General features: G+C 46.0%; 1 long non-coding RNA gene across 1 annotated transcript; it reads left to right on the plus strand.

Annotated features, from left to right (window-relative positions):
• The first annotated feature begins 1,784 nt into the window (after window positions 1-1,784).
• On the plus strand, window positions 1,785-4,712 carry LOC144147316 (uncharacterized). The gene is made up of 2 exons (XR_013317886.1): window positions 1,785-1,917; window positions 3,316-4,712. It is a non-coding gene; the product is annotated as an uncharacterized LOC144147316 (long non-coding RNA).
• The last annotated feature ends 203 nt before the right edge of the window (window positions 4,713-4,915 follow it).

Here is a 4,915-nt window from a genome sequence, read left to right on the forward strand (position 1 = left end):
ACGCACGAGCACGCACACACCAGTTGGCGTCGACGCTGCGCAAGAAAGCATCAGAAAGCGGGCGGCAGCGTCCGGGTTTCGTGTCCTTTTCGTTGTTTGGGGTCATTCCTTTCAGCAGAAAAGAGTCAATTTCTTGTAGAGGCGAAGCACCTCAAGGCCGAGGCTGTGTCCGGCGTCTGTCCGGCATCCGTGCTCACGGCACAGCACCGTGTAAATCGAAACATCTGTGAACAAAGGGTTCACAAGAGGTTAACACCAACAAAACAAAAGGTTCACAGAAGGTTAGATAGTGAGAGAGAGAGAGAGAGAGAGAGAGAGAGAGAGAGACGCACTGCACCGTGTAAATCGAAACATCTGTGAACAAAAGGTTCACAAAAGTTTATAGAGGGAGAGAGAGAGACAGAAAGAAAGAGAGAAAGAGTGCTCCTGGAGAGCCGTGCTGCGCATACGCGAGGAGCATTGGATTGGATTGAATTGGATTGGATTGAAACGGATTGCATTGAGTTGTGTTGCATTGGATTGGATTGGAAATCGTTTTAGCAGCAGTAAGCACTCTCCCGGGTGATTTACGGTAAGAACGATCCCCAATGCTTCGCCCACTGGTAATGATTCACTTTGTGGAGATGCGTAAATTTTTTAAACTTGCGGTAATCGGTTGCATTCAGGCGAATTTCAAGCTATTTCTGTTCGCAAGTGCTCATTCATTTGCGGCTTGTTTGGCTTTCATCGGGGAGATCGGAGATATGCGATAGCTTTTTTGAGTTAAATAAGGTAGGTGTGGCTAGATCGCTTGTATCATTAGCATAATATGGCTAGTCTGAAAGATCGGTGGTGACGAGCAAGCCTTATCAATGCCAGAATTCTAGCGGCGCATTCCATTCCATTCGTGGCTGTCGTGGCGCAAGTAGGGGAGACCGGGGATGGGCGATAGCTTTTCTTGACTCAAATAAGGGAGCTGTGGGTACATCGTTTGTAGTTCTAGCATTATTGTCCTCGGCTCCGAGATCGGTGCGTAAGAAACAAGCGCTTTCTCAGTTTCTCAAACACGACCAAAACAGAGCCTGCCTCAGAATATTCGTGGACAGCTTCGGTGAGTAAACCGAATTCTTGGCCGTCGCCTCGCCTCTTGGCGTGGTCGAGCGGTTGGGTGCTGAGCTTCTCTTTTACAAGTCCGTGGTTCGAATCCTGGCAAACCCTTGGTGTTATTGCAGCAAAGCTTTCTATTGCCAGGATCCAGCAGATCGCCTTCGGGAACAGAGCGATGTAGACAAGAATCGGTAGCGAACGTTGCGCCACGTTGCGGAGCCCACTAAAATCCCCGGGATCGTAAAACTGAGCTCTACACCCCCGGCGCATCGAAAAAATCATACAAAATTAAAAAGGTCCTAGGTCCTTCATATTATAATACAAGGCTGCTTATATTTCCTTTAAAAAATTGGCTCGCGCCTATGATACTCCCTAATGCGAAATTTCGGCGCAGCTGTTCGGGCAGCTCGTTCAGCAGCAGCGGCAGACGACACAGTTCCACCATAGTGGCATAGAGAAATAAAAAATTAGAAGAGTGGACACACGGGCTTATCGCGGCCGAGTGGACTGATTCGTGCGCCGTCCGGCAGTCGGCGCAAGTTGTTAAAAACTATATATTTAAAATTAAGTTAACACACAATATTATACTTTTAAAATTTTGTTGCACATTAGACTTCACATTTTTATTTGTGTAATAAGTTGAATGGCTGTCATGTAAATTTTTTTGGCTTCTTTGCGCCAAGCCTGGCCAAGCCGCAAGCGCAAGCCGCCATTTGGGTCTTTCGGCAGCGTTTGCACGTGCGTTTCTGCAGCCTCGTGCTAACCTCTGTTGTTGAGAAGGAAACGCCTAGCGCTTTATTTGCGACATCGGTTTTGCATCCTGAACGAAAGGTGAGACTTTCTTTTTTAAAGTGCTGGTGTGGCGTATCATATTTACGTTTCCTTGTACTGCAAACGCTGCGAGCACTGCGTAACCTCAGGGAATCAGGCATAGCTAGTGCTGCGTCTTTAAGATAAGCGCTTTGGAAACGCCCCGGAAAGGCGTAAGACACCATTTTTTAGCTGGACGTAATGGTATTTTAGGCTGGTTGTGCCGTTTTATCTAGCGCTGAGGGATGCCAGCGGTACGCGCCCGTCGTCGCACGTAGCGTTTTACGTGCCGCGAACGACGGCTGTGAGTTGCGGAAGTGGCCGGCCGGCCGGCGGTCCGTAGGCGAAGCAGGCGTTGTGCGCTGTCGCTGCACTGAATTACGTGAGCCGCAGGCTGCGTTGTATTATACTAGCTAGCCATTGCTAGCTTGGCCAACTGTTACTGCTATTATGGCCGTGATGCGCTGCAAAGCCGTCCGGGCTAACGTACACGGCGAAGTAGCCGTATCTGCATTAATTTGGCTTATCTGGGCATAACCAGCAGCCGTACACTCATCGTAAGTTTTACACATGGGTGCATACCAAGCTGCCTGCGTACAAAGCGAACCCGCTCGCCGACGCCGATAACGCGCGCTCGTCGCTTCGCTTTGGCGCGCCAGGTACGGTAAAAACGCGTCTTTCGTCGGCAGATAACAGCTTTGCTCGAGGCGGGGTGAGCGCGCAGTGCATTGAAACCTTCAAATTTGGTCTTCTTTCTACATCGTATATCAATTCCGGTATCGCAGGCATTGCATACAACTGTTCCACACTTGCCGTTTCTTCAAGCGTTTGCTCTCTTTTTTCAGGTCATATTTTGGCTAGTTTCATTAAACACGTATTGCGCAGATTTCACCTATTCAGTCGGAACTGTGTGTTTCTTGTCATATCTTTTTAAGGCATGGCCTTTAGCGGTCAGTAGTACTCAGTACGACGCTCACTGCTGCTTGCCATGGTGCCCACACAGCGCCCAAATATACTTTCGCCAGGTGCCCGTTCTCGGGATGCGTTTCTTTCGCGAGCCCGTGGGGCAACAGGTTTGTTTAACGTTCAGCTCGCTCTCGCTCTTCGTCCTGATTTTACAAAAAAAGACAAAGGGATTCAGGCTATGTGAGCAGCGTTATCATTCTTGTTAACCCAAACAATAGGTGAATTGCATTGCATTGCAACCAGTGTTGCGAAATTACAAAGACCCATATTTTAAGTGTTGCTAATAGCTTGACCGCATGATTGCTGAATAGAATAAGAGAACTTGTGTTTTAAATAGGTGGCATGCACTGGAGGCAATACTTGAATACTAGTTGCAGTGAAATTTACAGACTATTCGCATATCATCTGTCATTGCAAGCAGTTTGTCTACTATATCACCTATCACCTGTGCAGGTCTACAGGTGCCCTCAAGACAGAGCCAACCAGCCAGCTGCATTCGTCATACCAAACATGGTTCAAGCACTTCATGGATCCTGCCCTCACAGGACTCACAAAAGTGGCCGTGCCAACTGTTCTCCCAGAGTTATTCAGTTGTATTGATGACTGCCTGCAATGCTTCTTGCTACCTTATTGATGCTTCTGATGGATACCGCAACTGTATTCCATCTACTGAACCTTGCCAATAGCACCTAAAATCTAACGCAAGTCTCGGCACTCAATAAGGCGTGACCACTGAAAAGACTATCGTTGACTCAAGGAACAAACGGTTTTTTATCACTGGCATGCCTCATATCATTAAAACCACTAACAGCGTATACAGTCTCCAAACTCCACTCGCAAGTTATTGTTGCTGCTAGTTGTAATATTGTGAAAACAGTACATTCACAAAAACCCTTTTACATTATGAAGACTGCCAGGGTAAGAGGTCATGCTAAATGTCGTTTGTCACCATACGTGCTGCCTGTTGTCGGACTGGCCTAGATGAAGAGAACCATGTTGGGACCTACGTTGTCAAATGCTTATGGGATTCTGTAATGTGCCACCATTGTCTCATACACGAGAAGCATATACTGCTTCCCTGTTTTTTATATTAGACTGTTCGTATTGACAGCGGAAGGCATGAATTTGTGTGCCTTAATCGAGCCTGGAACCTGTCGGTTGACTACGTGCACGTACCTAAAATATCCCCGCCTGGCCCTTTGCCTTTACTGGGAAGGCAACGCTTTCGGAAGGTAACCCGGCTTCTTGGGAAAATGCACCCTTGCAAGGAACCAATAGGAAGTTGATTTTTTTCCTCTTAACCTTTTGCGTGTGCATCTCCACATAAATGGGATTTCTGTTCAATTCCTGCTACTGATTTGGAGTTGCCCCGAGGCAATAGATCTCATTAGCGTTCATCAAATAAGCAAGGCCATCAAAGCCAAAGTTTTTCCCTTCTTTCACATTCTAACTGGAGAAATTGCCAGACTAAGAAAATTATCTGCGGAGATAGTGGTTGTAAACAGTTGCAAGTATCCGAGTGTCTAGATTATGTTATGGTTGATATTTTTGTATGACTGCAACAGCGCACAGAGTCTGAGGGTGTCGTAGATACAAGTAAACCTGTGGATGGCTGAGTTTCTGGGTTTTCTGCATTTTCAATTACCGTGGAGAAAAAATCCTTTGTGTGGTTGTGATACCTTTACTTGTGCATTTTTTTTTTCATTCCTGGAAACGTATTTTCCTGTCACTACTGTGTATTGTCTCTGTTGTGTATTACTCACTGTTTATTATTATATGTGTGTTGCAAAGAATGATGACAATTTGAACTTGTTCCGTTTAGTGCCATGCAATAAATATTTCTTCATTTATGATGCGTCTCTTTTATGTGTCTTGGCAACATTTGAACACGCGACAGAATTCTTAACCAAGTGTGAGTGGTACTGTAAATTGCAATTTCACGTTTTCAGAAAAAGGTTTTTTTTTTTTGTAAAAGCATACGGGCATTAAGCCTGAGAATGATTTATTCAAATAAACACTAATTATTGCATGAAAGCGTCCGAATACTGTACCG

Source organism: Haemaphysalis longicornis, unplaced genomic scaffold, assembly GCF_048455015.1.
Source record: "Haemaphysalis longicornis isolate Haplotype H1 unplaced genomic scaffold, Haemaphysalis longicornis Haplotype H1 scaffold_7, whole genome shotgun sequence".
NCBI lineage: Eukaryota > Metazoa > Arthropoda > Arachnida > Ixodida > Ixodidae > Haemaphysalis > Haemaphysalis longicornis.